The sequence below is a fragment of the Chlorocebus sabaeus genome, chromosome X (assembly GCF_047675955.1).
Source record: "Chlorocebus sabaeus isolate Y175 chromosome X, mChlSab1.0.hap1, whole genome shotgun sequence".
NCBI lineage: Eukaryota > Metazoa > Chordata > Mammalia > Primates > Cercopithecidae > Chlorocebus > Chlorocebus sabaeus.
Window position 1 is genome coordinate 111,060,525 of NC_132933.1, and position 19,848 is coordinate 111,080,372.

General features: G+C 38.9%; 1 protein-coding gene and 1 pseudogene across 11 annotated transcripts in view; one reads left to right on the forward strand and one right to left on the reverse strand.

Annotated features, from left to right (window-relative positions):
- Positions 1-19,848, forward strand: part of CASK (calcium/calmodulin dependent serine protein kinase) — a 401,324-nt gene that overhangs the window by 152,342 nt on the left and 229,134 nt on the right. The gene's annotated exons all lie outside the window — the stretch shown is intronic.
- LOC140710791 (small ribosomal subunit protein uS8 pseudogene) lies at positions 17,174-18,275 on the reverse strand (annotated as a pseudogene).

Below are 19,848 nucleotides of genomic sequence, written 5' to 3' on the forward strand. Positions count from 1 at the left end.
TGTGATTTAAAGGACTAAGCTAATCTCTGTCATATCAATTAGTATATGTCTTACTTCATTAAAAAACTGTACTCATATGTATAAGGCTAGACAAAGAGAGTCATAGATAAATTCTGATTTATTTTATGGCCCTCATTCATATCTGTGGACTTGACCAGAATGCTTTTAACTAGAGTGGGTCTCTTACCATTGTAAGGTCACTAGGTCTAAGAAAATTTGTAATACTCAGGAATAGAGAGAAGGTCATCTGTCCCTCTGCCATTTATTTACTTTAGATAGTAGACAGAGTCATTGAATCTTATTAGGAAATATAAAAAACATACTTGCTCTTTTTGCCAGACTCAAAAAAGTACTAAAACTATTCATATTTCTTATACACACCATTGAGAGCTCAAGAGGTTCACAGGAAATAAAGGCAAGATTTTGATGGGACTTTTAAGACATGGCAAGGATGTGGGGTTTATCTTGAAGATGTGGAAGATGTGGATGCCATCCTAAGGCATATGATCAGATCACCATTTTTAAAGGTTTTTTTTTTTTTTTTTTTTTTTTTGGCTACAGTATGGCTATAGTGTAGGAAGGAACATATTTGGATGTGGGGATAATTGGGAGGCCATTGCCATTGTTCAGTATGGATATTGATGGCTAGGATAGATCATTGTCAGCAGAGAGCAACAGAAGTGAATTAGGAATTAGAAAGGATAGCGTTTGATGGTTAGATAAAGGAAATAAAGGAGGAAGAGAAGTCAAAGCTGACTTGCCATCTCTGGCTTGGGCACCTGATATATGATGGTGCCATTGACTAACTTGGGCAACCCTGGAAGCAGATGATGCAATATACTTTGGACATGTTGAGTTTGAAGTCTGTAAGATATCTGAATGAAATGATTAAATAGAAAGTTAGGTATGTGAATTAGGAGCACAGAGAGAGATCTTGGGTAGATACAGAGATTTGGGAATGATTGCTACTTAGATGATTTAGAAGAGTATATAGAGGGAGAAGAAAAAAGGATTTGAGGACTGAGGTTCTTCCAAATTTTGAAGGTTGTAAAGCAGAAGGAATAGCTAGCAAATGAGATAGAGAAGGAATAGCTGAAGAGATTGAAAATCATGACAGCAAGGAGTTGCAGAAGCCAGGAAAAAAAAAGTATATCAGGAACAATATTATAGGAAAATGAAGGGTTTCGGTACTTTTTAGTTCCATCCTTTACAATATTATAGGAAAATGAAGGGTTTGGGTAATTCTTAGTTCCATCCTTTACTGAATTCCTGTATTCTTCAACTAGTTTCCAGTGTTCATGCTCTGCACAGCTCCCATTCGGCCTCATTTCTGAGATGTGCTGCCTTTTTGGTGTCTATTGGTATCTCTTTGCTGCCATTTGGTATCCCTATCTGATATCTCATTTCCTTAGTGAGGGACATAGTGAGTGAAAGAACATTAGAGGATAAATGGAAAGGCCTATTCTGTTGTCCTAGCTCTGTCACCAACTTTATTTAGTAATTTTGTTTCTTTATGCCTATTTGTGAGATATAGCTAGAATATCAGGACAGAGATGGCTACACATGGAAACAATTACAATGAGAGGTAAGGAGAGAGAGGAAGAGAAAGAGCCATCACAGAGGAGGTGATACTGAGACTTGAAGGATGACCAGGAGTTTGCCAAGTGGGACTGGCAAGGATGAAACTAGACAAAAGTAGTAAATATATTATAAAGATACAGAAATATCATAAAACTTTCTTTTTGAGACAGGGTCCCACTCTGTCTCCCAGACTGGAGTGCAGTAGCACAATCATGGCTCACTGCAGCCTCGACCTCCTGGGCCCAAGCAGTCCTCACACCTCAGCCTCCAAGTAGCTGGGACTACAGGTACACGCTACCACACCCGGATACTTTTTGTATTTTTTTGTAGAGACGGAGTTTTGCCATGTTGCCCGGGTTGGTCTCAATTTCCTGGGCTCAAGCGATCCACCCACCTCCGCCTCCCAAAGTGCTAGGATTACAGACATGAGTCACCACACCTGGCAAAATAATAAAATTTAAAGAAAGAAAATAGAATGAAGCCAGGCCTCATAGGAACTAGGAAAAAAAATATCAGGAACCCAAGTTATTGCTCTCTTCATTCCTTAGGGTTTTGCATCTACTTTGCTCTGGAAGAACCAGCTTTCTCCATTTATTCAAGCGCCTGCACATGACCCCAAAACAAGCACCCCAGTTTCCAAAATTTGTATGGCCTTGAAACCCAAGTAATTTCTTTCTGCTTTTCTTACTTCACATTCCGGATAGAGAAAAAATAAACTGAATGAGTGAATGTATCTCTCTCATTATCTCAGTTTACCCCCCTTTTTTCTACAACTGAGTGGCCTAAGTTGTTGACCTAACCCCCCTATAAATAACCTTCTTTTGAATCAGGGATCTGTTTTATGTCCAACCAGCGGCAAACAAGCCCACTGCTGTTTCCATGCTTGGGCTGGGGCTCTAGGTGGGAGAGTTTAATAGAATATAGATGGCAAATCGACTATATGAGTGGGAAAAGAGAGAGGCATTACAGGCAGGCAAAGAGCATGTGGAATGAACGGCCAGAAATATGAGCCAGTTTGTGTGGTTGGGGCACCACTAATAGTGATGGGCTATGACTTTGGAGCAAGATGCAAGATGAGAGAATAGAGATTAGTTTGGATGTGTAAAAATAAAACCATTGGTAAGTATGAAAGAGAAGCTGAGAGTCATGGAGGCCAGTTGAGAATATCCAACACACATAAACAGGAATTCTAGAAGTAGAGCATAGAGGGAATTGTGAAGAAAAGAGACCTTATTCAAAAAGATAATAGCCCAAAACTTTCCCAAATTGAAAAAACATTGTAATCTCAGATAGATGTAAGGTTTGGAGAAGAAAATTGCTAATTTTCTTGGATCATCTGAGTTTATGGTGGTTGTAGGACACCCACCTGTAGGTTTCTACTCCAGACTGCCTGAGTCTGGCCCCCAGGAGGAGAACCTAGGCTAGCAATAAGAGTTTAGGAGGCATTACCATTAGCACAGGGTCCATTTCACTTCTTGGCACCTCAGTTTCTACCCTAGCAACTTTTGAGGATGAAATGAAGTATAAAAGTACTCTGATAATCACAACACTACATAGTTTTACCATTGTCTTCATTTTCATTGTCATTAATTCTATTTAGTATAGAGCCTCAGTATTAGAGAAGAGCTAAGGAATCTGGAGCCAGATTGCCTATGTTCAAATCCTGGCTCTGTTACTTTGTAACCGTGTGACCTTGGACAAGTTATATAACATTTGTCTTAAGCCTCAGTTTCCTCATCTGTGAAAGAGTACCTATCTCCTAGTATTTTTATGAGGATTAAATAAGTTATTACTTGTAAAGCACTTTAAATGGCACTTGGCATGTAGTTAAATGGGCAGTAAATCTTTGCTATTAGCTATTAACGTACCTGCATTTAACAGGAATCTTCAGTGTCTTATTCCAGAGGAGTGACTAATGTAAAAATCATAGTCTATGAGGATAATAAATTTAGGTATCTGTGTCTTCGTGTAATACTCAAAGGATCAGTTTAGTTAACTGCTGCCTTTTGTCTATGTAAAGAGTTTTGTGGCTGTTTGCAAATTGCTCATGATATTATTTGAACACTCAAGGACTTCTATTTTTTTCTTGGTAATGTCTGAAACTTGGAAATAATTCATGGGCATATGGGATATTCTCCTGAGAACACAATAATGGTTCCATTTTTCTTGCTAAGTTGAAACAATTTAATCTTGAGCAAATACCTATGCTTATGCTTCTGTTTTTGTTTATATCTGTATACATCTATAGTTTTACAAATGCCAATATTGACATTTTCATTTTAGCCAAGAACTTGCCTAAAAGTAGATTACATGAGCTAGTTTGATTTCAGAGTGCAAATGGCAGTAAAATGAAAGCAGAAAATCAAAAATTAACGGTATGATTATCTTGTAATCCCCGGTATGTTTGTTCAAGATGAGATCATTTTCCAGATTCATCCTTCACCTGTACCACCTTCCTGATCTGCAAGGCCATATCAGGACTGGCATGGTTATTTACAGTTATTTAGATGTTCTGTGAGACAGACAAACAGAAGACATGACACAAGTAGAACTGTCAAAAAAAATGACCCAAAATCCTTGAATTCCACAAGCAACTAGAAGGAATTTGTTGTGGTTTTCATATCTACATCATTTGAAAAGGGCACTCCCTCTCCTAGAGATCAGGAACTTTACTATTAGTGGTGGCAGGGGCTGCACTGATACACCTGCCTCTGAATGAAGAGAAGGTTTTGAGGAGCAAGAGGGAGAACTTATTTCTAGAGAGAAGAATGGAAATAAGGGCTAGTGAGACTTAGGAACAATCACAGATACTCATCCATCCCACAGTTACAAGAACTTACACAACAGGATAGCAGGCAAACTGATGCAGCGGTTATGATTGCTTTGGTTTGGGGTGGCAGAGGATCCATCCCAGCTTCTACCTGCAAAAGTAAGTGGGACTAGGTCAAAGGTCTAAGAAACTTAAAACAAAAATGTGTTTAAACTAGCTGAGCTAATACATCCGGTAGATAAAGAATTGCACATAAGGTATTTGTATAATAATTATTTTTTTGAAATAATGAAGTTAAAAAATTTGGGGAGGGAGGGCTGGATAGAAAAGAGAGAGGCTCGAGAACTTGGGCCTTTAGACACTACAAGCATAACTGGGGCCATTTAACTAACCAATGTCCTAGTTGAACAGAGCTCATTTTGAGTATAGAAACAATAGTAGCTTGGAAACTTAGTTCTACCTATAACACCATGAAACCCGGTCTGTCTCCTGGTCAGTTGGGAAAGAACTTGTGAGGATTTCAGTAATTAAAAAAATAATCCCCTTGAAGAATTAGAATGTCACTGTTCTCTCCATAACCCCCATAAGTCCAAGTTAAGGCAATAGCAACCTCCTCCTTCAAAAAGGTAAACAGGAAGCATGGAGTTATACAGCGGGCTGAGAATCAAGAGACTGAGGTTCTAGTCCTATCTGCTATTAATTAGTTACTAACCTAAAGCAAGTCTCTTAAAATTCCAGTTCTAAGATTCTGTGATGTAACTCATCGTGATTTATATCTGGAGGTTCCTCCCCCTCACTTTAGTATTAGAGGTTAGGGAGGTGGGTATTTAGCTGTGAGAATTAGTGAGTACACTGAGGACTAACAGTAAAGTTCCTACATGGTAGAAGCTAGAACAGAATAGGGGCTATTGCTCTCATCTGCCTTGCTTTTTTTCTGAAAATTATTAGAAAACCATACAGATATGTATGTTAACGTAAACAACAAATCCAGAGGTCATCTTAGAATTATTTGCTATCCTTTGTAGCTGGAGTTTCCTTATCCACTAGGAGGCACCATCACCATTGTCAAACAACATTGATTAGGGGTCAAGAGCTCTCGATCCTTTAAGCAATTGGAGAGGAAAAATGTCTAGAAAGAAGGAAAAGTAGGTAAATATAGGACCCTGGAAATTGTGACAAATCAATCTTTGATATCTAGATGGACACTAGAACAGTTCTCAGTTTCTAAAATTCGATAAACAGTATTTCAGACTACATGTCAATTTTATAAGTGGCAAAATCTTTCAAGGCAGTCTTTTTTTCAAAGAAACAAATCTGTAGGATATGAAAAAAGACTTTAAAAATTACTAGGCCAAATCCCATCTTTATTGAGGAGTCATGGTCAACCCAGAAAGGTTAAGTATCATGATCAAGATCTGCCAGGCAGTTAAAAGGTAGACTTGAGTCTAGAACCAATGTGTAGGGGAGCATTTCTCATTGATTTTGGCCATCCCAACACCTGAACTCTCTTCAAGTATTTGGAGAATCCCTCATTTTAAGAGTCTTGATAGGGGAAAAAATCCCATATTCTACTATAAAAGCTAAAAATGGCAGATATTTGCACTACTAAACATTTAGACCCACAGAGCTACCACAGGCCACACTTGGCATCAGATTCACTTAGAAGGATACAGGACGGGGGAAAGGAAAAACAACTTTTTAGTCAGGCAGCACTAGGCATTCCTCTTCAGTAGGAGTCCTTTCAGTAGTATATACAATAAAGTTCAGTAAATATAACAGAGAAAAGAAGGATTTTTAAATAGTGTCGAGAAAACAACAATTCAGAAATCAATTTAGATTCACCCTTCCCTACACACGTACACATACAACAAAAAAACTACAAACAAAATAGAGTTAATAGAAGCTAATCAAATCATAGCAAAGCTAGCAAAAGATAAAATTATTTAACAGATCTTTAGAGAGCTTTTAAAACTTCAAAAAACTGGGATCCACAAAGAAAAAAAGCATCAATAGATTTAACAAAAATTGAAAAAAATAGAAAATTAATTTGCTTCAATCTTGACATAAAAGGTTTACATTCTATTGAACATAAAGAGTTCACCCCAATGAAAGGGAAGATATTAAGCTTCATACACAAACAGGCAAGGACAGGAATAGACAGCTTCCACCAAAAGAACTACAATTGGTAAAGAGGCATTTGGGGATATGCTCAGTCATTTTGATGTCTTTGACAGTATATCAGAATTGCTTTATTAAACAGTGAATATTCCCTTTCTCCATTGAAAAGGTGAAGGTTTCTATCTACTTGCATATCTTGATTAACAATCCTGAATAAGCACCATTCATATTGAAAAAATATGATTATATCCTATTTACAGTATCAATGCAAGAGGAAGCCTTAACTCCAGTTATAGCACCTCAGGCATTCCCAACCCCAAACCCACCTACTATGTTGGCACATTTCCTGGTGCTCCAGGCCTTATTGTTGTTTGTCGGAAGAAATGCCTTGAAATGCTGCTATCCTCTTAACTACCATGTAGTCACCACCACTCCCCCATGCTGTCACCCTTGCTTCTTGAGGACCTATCTCAGAGGCTGACTACTCCATGAAGACTTTCTTTTTCTTTTTTTTTTGAGACAAAATCTTGCTCTTGTCACCCAGGCTGGAGTGCAATGGCGCGATCTTGGCTCGTTGCAACCTCTGCCTCCCGGGTTCAAGCAATTCTACTTCCTCAGCCTCCCGAGTAGCTGGGATTACAGACACCTGCCACCACACCTGGCTAATTTTCGTATTTTTAGTAGAGACGGGGTTTCACCATGTTGGCCAGGCTGGTCTCAAACTCCTGACCTCAGGCGATCCGTCCGCTTGGGCCTCCCAAAGTGCTGGGATTACAGGTGTGAGCCACCGCGCCCAGCCCATGAAGACTTTCTTAATCTCTCCTGTAATGTAGGCTCTTAGAAGATGGAATCTTCATATAACTGGTCCTTCTATCCTCTACAAATAATAGATGTTTAATGATTGAATACTGAATGGAACATAATCCCCCCACAACTACGGAATAGTTTAGATGGGGATAGGGTGAAAAAGATTGTGTGTACATGACTCCTTTCTTTCAGAAATGAATTCACCACCAACAAATATTTGTAAATACTCATCAGTATGTGGGATAGTATGCTGAAGATAAAATACCTGTTTATGCTCTCTATTTGTCTATAGACAATTGTACAGACCAGAAGGCACCTACCCATGAAATAAATAATAATAACTGCCAGGCGCAGTGGCTCACCCCTGTAATCACAACACTTTGAGAGGATGAGGTGGGAGGATCACTTGAGACCAGCCTGGGCAATATAACAAGATTCTATCTCTAGAAAAAAATTTAAAAATTAGCCAGACATGGTAACACTACTTGGGAGGCTGAGGCAGGAGAATCAGTTGAACCTGGGAGTTCAAGGTTACAGTGAGCTGTGATTGCACCACTGCACTTCAGCCTGGGTGACAGAGCAAGACTGCCATTCTTGACTTATAAATAAATACATACGTACACACAAACAAACAACTTGTAGTATGGGTCTAAATGACCATAGAGAGGCACAGATTCTTAGGGCCTCATAAGTTCATTGGAAGAAACAGGAGCTAGAATAGGCAGGCAGGCTTGTAAGAAGTTGATAAAGGGCATCAACACCAGTCAGATGGGTGGAAAGGTGAAGAAAGGACATCCCAGGCATAAGCATAAAGAATGCAAAAGTGTTGGGAAAATGGTAGTTATGGGACATTTGTGAAGATGTCAAAACCATACCACAAACAAAGCCCTGAATTAGAAAAAAAAATAGAATTAAAGTATTGTTCTTTTAAAAAAAAAAAAAAGACTGATTTGTATATGCAAAGATTACAGCATTTATCAACAAACTTACTACATATAGGCAATTCATTTAAACTAAATCAATAATATAGTATTCATATGTATCATCTGGAAAGATTGGGGACACAGGCTCAGCAATTTGAAAATCCCCCTGGATGGTTCTGGAACATGGGGCCCCCATAATAGGCATGAAAATGGATTTCATATACAGAGCCTTTCTTTACATTATGATTTTACCTACTTAGTTGTAATCCCTTGTCTTCCATTAAGTAACTGAAAGCGTGGAGCAGAAGTGAGGAGGTTTCCCTCTTTGTAAACTGAGCACTTTGTGGAGGATAATGCATGGACTCTAAGTCAGCTTCCCTGAGTTGGAATCCAGGCTCTACCCCTTACAAGCTGTGTGATCTCTTGGTCAAGTTACTTAACCTTTGCTGTTTCTCAGTTTTCTCCTAAGTAAAATAGGGGAGGTAGTCATAATACCTATCTTGTAGACTTCTCGTGTAAACATTGAATGAGTTAATGCATGTAAGGGACTTAGAAAATACCATTCATGGGGAGAGGGGAGAGATAGCATTAGGAGATATACCTAATGTAAATGACGAGTTAATGGGTGCAGCACACCAACATGACACATGTATACATATGTAACAAACCTGCACATTGTGCACATGTACCCTAGAACTTAAAGTATAATTTAAAAAAAAAAACTCCAAAAAAAAAAGAAAAAACAAAATACCATTCACGTAGTAAGCACTCAATGAATGCTAGCGTTAGTTATTTATTACAGCAAAATAAGGTTACTTCTGTCTTTGAACTGTATGTAAAATAAACCAAGCAGTTTAGCTTTGGCTACATCTGCTTCACTCAGTATTTTATCTGCAGGATTCGCCATATTCCTTTGTGTAGCTGTAATTAATTTCCTTTCATTGCTATGCAGTATTCTATTGTGTGACTATACCCATTTTATCTATTCTACTATTGATGGACATTGGGTTGTTGATAGTTTGTGACCGTTGTGAACAATGCTGCTATGAACATTCAGGTACACATATCCTGGTCCATATAAGCACACATTTCTTTGAAGAGACTGTGTTTGCCCAGTATCCTCCTTCATCATAAATCAAGCGTCTCCATATGTATAGATCTGTTTCTAGGCTCTCTGTTATGCTCTATTGTGCTATCTGTCCTAGTGTCAATGTCATACACTTAATTACTGAGGTTTATAGGACATCCTGTACACGGTAGCTGTGGACATGGGGGTGGAGGCTAAATTTTGAAATCAAGTACAGCAAAAACTCCAGGAGGTGTTATTCTTCCAGAATATCTTGAGTCTCCTTGGCCTTCTGCAATTCTGTATACATTTTAGATTCTGCTTTAGAGTTTCCACAAAACCTGTTGGGATTTTCATTCAAAGTCTGTTAAATCTGTGCTTCAACTTGGAAGAGATCGGCTGTTTACAATATTGAGTCTTCTTGTCCGTGAACAGGATAATTTTCTCTCCATTTATTTCATTTGTTTAATTTCTCTTTAAAAAATCATACTTTTCTCCACAGAGATCCTATACACCTTTCTTTTAGATTTATTTCTACATTGTTAAAGAAATACTCTTTTAGAATTTCACATAACTTACAAAGATTTTGCTAAACTCTGATTAGTTCTAATTTTAACTTAGATTATTTTGGATATTCTGTATATACCATCTGTAATTAATGACTGTTTCTTCCTTTTCTATTCTTACATATTTTATTTCTTTATCTTGCCTTACTGCCCTGGCTAGGACCTCCAGAGTAATGTTGAGTTTAAGTTAGAGTGGACTTATCTTGACTTGTTCCTGATCTAAGAGTTTTTTAAGTTTTTTAATCACAAATACATAGTTTTAAGTGTTTTGATGTTTATTGACATGATCACATAATTTTTCATCTTTAATCTATCAATGTACACAATTTTATTAATTCCAAATGTTAAAAGTTTTGCATTGCTGAGGTAAACCCAATTTGGACCTGGTGTAATTCTTATATATTACTTGATTTGGATTGTTAAACTTTTGTTTACGTTACTTGCATCAATGTTCTTAATGAGGTTGTCTTTGAATTATCTCATACTGTCCATAGTAGGTTTTAGTATAATATAGATTGAACAATTTTCATAAAGTGAGTTGGAAACTGTTCCTGCTTTTTATTCATTTTATTTCTCCTTGGAATGTTCAATAGAACTTGTCAGAAATGGACTGGGCACAATGGCTAACGCCTGTAATCCCAGCACTTTGGGAGGCCGAGGCAGGCAGATCACGAGGTCAAGAAATCGAGACCATCCTGGCCAACATGGTAAAACCCCGTCTCTACTAAAAATACAAAAATTAGCTGGGTGTGGTGGCACACGCCTATAGTCCCAGCTATTGAGGAGGCTGAGGCAGGAGAATCTCTTGAACCCGGGAGGCGGAGATTGCAGTGAGCCGAGATGGCACCACTGCACTCCTGCCTGGCGACAGAGTGAGACTCCATCTCAAAAAACAAAAAAACTTGTCAGAAATGGCATCTAGGCCTAGAGTTTTCTGTCTCAGAAGATTAAATTACTGATTCAATTCCTTGAATCAGTAAAGGATTATTCAGGTTTTCTAATTCTTTTTGTTAATTTTGGTTAGTTTTATTTTTCTGAGAATTTGTCAGTTTCATATACATTTTTAAATTTGTGACATAAAGTTTCAGTATCATCTTTCATTTCTGCAGCATATGAAATGATGTCTCCTTCTTCATTCTTTTTTTTTTTTTTTTTTTTTTTTTGAGACGGAGTCTTGCTCTGTGCCCAGGCTGGAGTGCAGTGGCCGGATCTCAGCTCACTGCAAGCTCCGCCTCCCGGGTTCACGCCATTCTCCTGCCTCAGCCTCCCGAGTAGTTGGGACTACAGGCGCCCGCCACCGCGCCCGGCTAGTTTTTTGTATTTTTTAGTAGAGACGGGGTTTCACGGTGTTAGCCAGGATGGTCTCGATCTCCTGACCTCGTGATCCGCCCGTCTCGGCCTCCCAAAGTGCTGGGATTACAGGCTTGAGCCACCGCGCCCGGCTCTCCTTCTTCATTCTTAATACTGGGTGCTATATGTCTTTTCTCTTTTCTTTTTGTTATCAGTCTTGCCAGAGATTCATCATTTCACAGGGAACAACTTTTAGCTTTGTCACTTCCTTTAATATGTTTGTCTTCCATGTCATTAATTTCTGCTTCTATTTCCTTTCATCTAATTTGTTTGAATTTAGTTTGATGATCTTTATGTAACTTACACCGGTAGATGTTTAGTTCTTTAATGTTTAGCCTTTCTCTTTTTTTGAGATAGGGTCTCACTATGTTGTTCAAGCTGGAGTGTAGTGGTGTAGTGATGGCTCACTGCAGCCTTGACCTCCCAGGCTCAAGCAGTTCGGCTGTCTCAGCCTCCTGAGTAGCTGAGACTACAGGCCCCACCATGCCCAGCTAATTTTATTATTATTATTATTTGAAGAGGTGGGAGTCTCACTGTGTTGCCCAGGCTGGTCTCGAACTTCTGGGCTCAAGTGATCCTCCCACCTCAGCCTCCCAGAGTGCTGGGATTACAGGTGTGAGGCACTGCACTTGGCCAGCCTTTCTTTTCTAATATGTACATCTATAGCAGTATAAATTTCCCTCTAAGTACTGTTTTACCTACATTTTACAAGTTTTGATATATTTACTGTTATTATTATTCAATTTAAAATATTTTCTAATGATTTATTCTGAGATCTATGTAATAAAAGTATATTGTCTAGTTTCTAAATGTTAGGAATTTTCTAGATTTACTAATCGTTTTAAAATTTATTTATTTAGTTTTTTAGAGATGAGGTCTTGCTCCATAGCCCAGGTTGGAGTGCAGTGGTGCGATCATAGCTCACTGCCGCCTCAAACTCCTGGATTCAATCAAGCCTTCCACCTCTGCCTCCAGAGTATCTGGGACTACAGGCATATGCTACCATGCCCAGCTAATTTTTAAATTTTTAGTAGAGAAGGAGTCTCACTGTGTTGCCGAGGCTGATCTCAAACTCCTGGCCTCAAGTGAGCCTCTCACCTCGGCCTCCCAAAGTGCTGGGATTATAGGCATGAGCCACTGCACCTGGCCTTTATTAATCATTTCAAAAAATCTATTTGTTGCTTTGTTTTTTCTCTATTTTGTTTTTTTACTTCATTAATTTCTGCTTATTATTTCCTTCTGCCTTCATTGGGTTTAATTTGCTGTTTTTTAAAACATGTCTCATGATGAGATGTCACTGACTTAGTAACTTTTCATATTTTCTAATATTTTAAGTCAGCATTCAGAATGTTTCTGTTAAATTTCTAATTAAAGTTTTAAAACAAGTTTATGGATACAAACTACTTTGTAAGTGCCGTTTCCTCTGCATTCTGCTTTTTTTTTTAACAGAACTGATTTCCTATGACAAAAGTATAGTGCCTATTCATTTTTTTAAAAAGTAAAGGTAAAAATAAGAAAACAAAAAATTTCAAATATAATTCTACCCAGTCTTTAACACCCCATTTTAATACCAAAGCCTTCACGCTGCATCTTATACATAAATATGCATGTATATATTTATACATGTTAATGTATTATGAACATCTGTCAATAAATGTATATCTATAACATCATTTAATGGCAATATAATATTCTACTCTAGTTACCCCAGTTTATGTAACCATTCTTCTACTGTTGGGCATTTAGGTTGTTTCTAATTTCTCCCTATTATAAATAGCTGTGATAAACTCTTCTCATTAAAACTTGACCAATATTCCTAATTATTTCCCTTGGAAGGAAATAATTGAGTCAAAGGACATGTACATGTGTAAAGTTTTTGTCACGCATTATAAAATTGCCCTTCAGAAAATTGTATTGGTGTATTTTTCTATCAACAGTGGATTACCTAATTTAAGCAAGGTTTCTCCAATGCCAAGTTGTGTTTGTAACATGGATCACCAACTTCTTAAACTGTAAGATTGGACCTATGCCCCTCCTCCTTTCAGCCATTTTTCTATATTTGTGGTCTATTAATGGCAAAACCATGATCTTGAAATGTAATGCACCAATCCTGTACAAGTTCTTTTCATTGTCATTGTTAGGAATATGTTTTGCTAGGCACGGTGGCTCACGCCTATAACCCCAGCACTTTGGGAGGCCAAGGCAGAGGGGATCACTTGAAGCCAGGAACTCAAGACCAGTCTGGCCAACGTAGAGAAACCCTATCTCTACTAAAAATACAGAAATTAGCTGGACGTGAGGTGCGTGCCTGTAATCTCAGCTACTCCAGAGGCTGACGCAGGAGAATAACTTGACCCTGGGAGGTGGAGGCTGCAGTGAGCCAAGATCATGCCATTGTACTCCAGCCTGGGCAACAAACAAGACCCTGTCTCTAAAAAAAGAAAAAACAAAAGTTCTAATTTTCATTATGATGATTTCTCATTTGATTAATTGGTTATTTAGCATGATTTCTCAATGTCCAAGCATTTAAGGTTTTCTAGTTATTTTGTTAATTTATTTCTAACATAACTACTTTGTGGTTAGGAAACATACTCTGAGTGCTTGTTTCTTGCTGAAGTTTTTAGGCTGAGCTTTTGTCTCCATGATAAGCATTGAGGTTTTGGGTTTTGTTTTTTTTTTTAACTTTTTTTGGTGGGAGGGGATGGGGTCTTGCTCTGTTGCCCAGGCTGGAGTGTACTGACAGAGTCATGGCTCACTGCAACCTCGATCTCCTGGGCTCAAGTGATCCTCCCACCTCAACCTCTCAAGTAGCTGGGACCATAGGTATGCATCACCACACCCAGCTAATTTTTTTTATTTTTTGTAGAGACGACATCTCACTCTTTTGCCCAGGCTGGTTTTGAACTTTTGTGCTCAAGCAATCTGCCTGCCTCAGCCTCCCAAAGTGCTGGGATTATAGGCCTAAGCCACCACCATGCCCAACCAGCACTGAGGTTTTTCTGTGCTACCAACATAACATACCAGAATATATTCTGTACCCCAGTTTTCATGGTGCAGCTCTATGGTCCCAGCCAGGAGCAAAGGGTGTTTCATCAGAGCCTTAACATCTTAGATCACCCTAGTGCAAAAGCAGCTGGACCCTGTCATTCTCCATCTGACCACCCCACCCGCTCCTACCTCTCCAGAGTTCCTAAAAGTGCCCCTCCTTTCCAAAACCCACGTTCTTCCCCTAGGGCAGAAGCAGCTCTTGTTGACGTCTTTGAGCTGTAATCCCTTCTCTGTTCTCAGGACTAGATTTTCACTCACTATACTGTTAATTCTCAGAAGCTTTAACAAAAACTTTTTGTTTGGGCACAGTGGCTCATACCTGTAATCCCAGCACTTTTAAGATGAGAGGCCCAAGCAAAAAGATCGTTTGAGCCCGGGAATTCCAGACCAGCCTGGGCAACACAGCCAGATCCTGTCCCTACAAAAATTTAAAATAAAAAAATTAGCCAGGTATGGTGGTGCATGCCTGTAGTCCCAGCTACTTCAGAGGTTGAGGCAGGAGGATCACCTGAGCCCAGGCATTCCAGGCTGCAGTGAGCCATGATTGTGCCCCTGCAGTCCAGCTTTAGGTGACAAAACGAGACCCTGTCTCCATTTAAAAAATAAATAAATAATTTTAAACATTTCATACAGTTTTTGTAGTTGGCGTTTTTGTCACCCTCAGAAAAAATGCTGGTTGGAAAAATCCAGATTTGATCTGTACAACAGTGTTCTTCAAGGATATTTGCAGATAAATGCCAATCTGTCACCAGTCTGCCATGAGATACGTACAGAAATTGAGAGTAAACATTTAGAAACTGTTATCGCAATTTGACATTGCTGTGAAATCATAGCACGTGATTTTGTGCCTTCAACTGCAGATAATCCTGATGCCAAAGCAGCATATTTTGGAGTCGCATATTCTGATCTCCCTCAATATGTAGCCAGTAATACCTTGTGCCTCAAGACGTGTGATCTGTTTTGTTTGTTTGATGAATTTGGTCTTGGATAATTTCTTAATTATATAAATAATGCATGTTTATTATAAATTTTAAAAATTCAGATGGGTGAAAAGGAGAGACAGCTAAGCTCATTCGTAATCCCGCTACTTTTCACAATTCAGACTAAACTGCCCTTAATTTCTCTCTGCATACAGTATAGAAGTCCACCTCCCCCATACTCTTCCGTAGAAGGGTTTCTTTTCCCTCTCCTTTCATTCCCTCAGAATGGAGCCAACTAGGAAAATTCAGAATGTGTTCTTTGGGGGTTCTTGACAGCCCCAGAAGCACCCCAAGATGGGAAGCCAAAGAGAAAAGCAATAAAAGATGCCTTGTCAGTTTGTAGAATCATTATATTATCAAATAAAGTTTATCAAAGAATTGAGTCATCAATTTTGTTCAGAAGGTTCAAGGTTAGGATATCAGGATGGTGTGTATTCTGAATATGTGTATTTTAAATTTCTTTGAATAAAGTTTACATAAATAACAGTATTTTTAGTTTTTATTTCTGTATCTCATGAAATTTAAAATTAGTGGATTGCTTCTGTTACTTTAATGTCAATTAATATTATAAATAAATAGCTTTAATAATAGAAAAATATTTTCACAGTGATGCCTCTCTTTCAGAATAACCCTTCAAAGAATGTGCCTGTATATTTACTAAGTTGCACAGGTGATTTTGTTTGATATCCGTGGTTACGAAGCATTGAATTTAAAAAAATATATAATGGCTGAAAGATCCCATTTATAATAGCAACTAAAATATAAAATGTATAGGGAAAAAACCTAGTAATAAATATTTTAAACCAATATAAAGAAAATCATCAAACTATAACTTAGAGACATGAAAGGAAGTGGAGAGACATATCATGTTCATTGATGAGAATATTAGAAAAATGTTAATTTCTAGAAGTTAATGTATAAATTTACCATCTGAATCAAAATATAAAAATTTTTTAGGCCGGGCGCGGTGGCTCAAGCCTGTAATCCCAGCATTTTGGGAGGCCGAGATGGGCGGATCATGAGGTCAGGAGATCGAGACCATCCTGGCTAACACGTTGAAACCCCGTCTCTACTAAAAAAAAAAAAAATACAAAAAACTAGCCGGGCGAGGTGGCGGGCGCCTGTAGTCCCAGCTACTCGGGAGGCTGAGGCAGGAGAATGGCATAAACCCGGGAGGTGGAGCTTGCAGTGAGCTGAGATCCGGCCACTGCACTCCAGCCTGGGCGACAGAGCCAGACTCCGTCTCAAAAAAAAAAAAAAAAAAAAAAAAAATTTATAGCTTGACAAAATGATTTTAAAGGTCAACTGGGAAGAAAAAAATCATAAGAAAATGTTAGTGAAGGCCAGTTGCAGTGGCTTGTGCCTGTAATCCCAGCACTTTGGGAGGCCAAGGCCGGCAAATCACTTGAGGTCAGGAGTTCAAGACCAGCCTGGCCAACACGGTGAAATCCTGTCTTTACGAAAAAAATTCAAAAATTAGCCGGGCATGGTGGCAAGCACCTGTAGTCCCAGCTACTTGGGAGGCTGAGGCAGGAGACTTACTTGAACCTGGGAAGCAGAGGTTGCAGTGAGCCAAGATGGCACCACTACACTCCAGCCTGCGTGACAGAGCAAGACTCTGTTTCAAAAAAAAAAAAAAGTTGGTGAAGAATAATGAGATTTATTTTGCCAAATATTAAAATCTGCTACTACAGTATTTTATTTTGTCTGTCCGTGTTTTTGTTTTTGTTTTGAGATAGAGTCTCGCCCTGTTGGCTGGAGTGAAGTGGTGCCATCTCAGCTCACTGCAACCTCTGCCTCCCTGGTTCAAGTGATTCTCCTGCCTCAGCCTCCAGAGTAGCTGGGACTACAGGTGCTGGCCACCACACCTGGCTAATTTTTTTGTATTTTTTTAGTAGAGACATGGTTTCACCGTGTTGGCCAGGCTGGTCTCGAACTCCTGGCCTCAAGCTATCCACCCGCCTCGGCCTCCCGAAGCACTGAGATTACAGGTGTGAGCCACCACGTCTGACCCTACAGTATTTTAAATGGTATGGAACTTGATGCAAGAATAGGCAAGTCAGTGGAAGAAAGTAGAAACCTAAAAATACCCCTATGTGTGTATGCACATGGGTAGATATTGTCATTTCAAGTACTAGTATTTCAGATATGACCAGACAAAATGGATTGATCCATGCTGGTAATTATAGCACAGGGCAATAAATAATTTCCAAGTATTTCTCACTGACTGGTTCCCTCCTTAGGCTTTATACTTCTCACCACTTTGCTGCCTCCTCCCCAGGCCCCGTCTTTTCCCTCATCCCTTCTAGGCCCCTCCAGAAAGTCCTCTAGCTCTCAGAACATCTTCCAAATTCTTTTTGGAAACACCAGAGTCCATTGAGGCATTTTATTTGTAAGTATGTATTACATTCCTAGAAAAAGAATTCCAGGATTTTCCCTCCTGTGTGTTTTCATCTTGCTTCTTCATGGTCCATGATGCCAGATGAGGTCATTAATACAGTGAATCCAAACTGGTAGGATGGGAACAGGTTATTCTGCCGTTTTACTAGATCTTTGGGTTGCACATCAAATCTGGGGCTGATCACTCCACACTTGTTTAACCTGCCTGAGGTTCACAACAGTTTTCCCAGCTCTATGATCATCAGTGATTTCAAATTCACCAATGTAACCATGCTTCATCATCACAGTTAGAAACCAGACAGTAACTTTGGAGCACAACCTAGTAAGAACCTAGTGTTTGCCTCTTTTTGGTATTGTTAATGCTCTGGATAGCATCGGCCAGGACATTCATGCACACCATTATGGCAGCCTGGAGAGATGGCAGAAAGAACCTAAATTCTTATTGCTTCATTAGGCAATCAGTTTAGCTCTCTCCTTTTCCTAACCCCTCTCTCATCTAAGTTGAATAGTGCTTACCCTCATATATCACAATAAAGGAAAAAGCCTAAGCAAAACTGATTCCTTCACTATGAGATGTTTTTTAGTCCTCATAGATCAACCAACCAGCTTAAACTACAGCCAGTTTTTAAAATAGCGTTTCTTTTCTCCCCATGGGACAAAGAAATGAAAAATATTTATTCTCTCTAGTAATCAAGGAAATGCAAATTAAAGCAATCATGAATGACTTTTTTCCTCTTATCTAATTGGCAAAGATGAAAAAAAATAATCTTTATCCTAGTAGAGCAAGGGACACATTCACACTTGGTAGTGGGAGTATAAATTGTTAAACTGTTTCTGGTGTTGTGTGTGTATCAAAAGTGTTATTGTAGGCCGGGTGCGGTGGCTCACGCCTGTAATCCCAGCACTTTGGGAGGCCAAGGTGGGCAGATCACGAGGTCAGGAGATCGAGACCATCCTGGCTAACATGGTGAAACCCCATCTCTACTAAAAAAATACAAAAAGTTAGCCGGGCGTGGTGGCGGGTGCCTGTAGTCCCAGCTACTCGGGAGGCTGAGGCAGGAGAATGGCGTGAACCTGGGAGGCGGAGCTTGCAGTGAGGTAAGATTATACCACTGCACTCCAGCCTGGGCGACAGAGCAAGATTCCGTCTCAAAAAAAAAAAAAAAAAAAAAAGTGTTATTGTATATACCCCTTGTCCTAGCAACTCAGCTTGTAGGAATTTTACCATACAGATGATCAAAGTTGTTCACCAAGATTCATGATCACTTTCATCTAGGCTTTATTTCTGTTGGTGAAAAATGAGTGCTGCCATACTAGGGAGTAGACTAGGCCTTTATAGTAATGTTTGTAATAGACTAGGCCACTGTAAACATTATTTTGGAGAAGAATCCTATTTAACATTGGAAAATGTTCCTTAGGTGTGAAGTGGAAACTTGGTAAAGTTTTTAGAGCCTGTATAAATGTGAAAGTATTTTCATTCATTTATATAAAACCACACCAAGATCCAAATAATAGAATCAACTGTTCATTAGGTGTCTACAGTGTGCTCAGTCTTCTGCTGGGTATTAGGTAGTATAAATATATTTTTTCTTGTTCTTTAGGACTTTATACTATCATGGAACTGTTGTAGGGCTTAAAGATGTGCATTTGTTCCTTGCACACCCAGTAGGTATAGCTATAATCAATGGGAAGAGCACACACAGGACATAGCTAGACAGGGATTTCAATCCTGTCCCTATCACATACTTGTCCACTCACTTAGACAAATTATTTGAAAATGATGCTGACCTCATGGGGTGGTTATAAGTATGAGGGGAGGCATAACAAGGACTGCTTCCTGTGATGCCTCATGAATAGGAAGTATGTTAGCTCCTTTACTTTCCCTTCCAGAAGTTTCTATTTCCTCAGTATAATGTCTGCAGCAGTTATACTGGAAACTGAACTACTGAATGAATGAATGAGATACTGCATTTGAAAATATGTTATAAGCCTTAAAGCATTATGAAAATGTTAGCTATTAATATTTGAATAGTTTAATATGTATAATATGGCAAAATTCATGTATACATATATAGGTATACGTGGGGGGAGGGGGAGGTGTTTGTATGTAAGTGCTAAATGTTATGGACCATATAGGGTTGTTATAGAATGAAAAGCAAAGGAAGACATTAATATGGCTGGTAATCATTGAGGGGGCTTCTGGGGAAGGTAGGTTTGGAATGAACCCTTGAATTAAGGT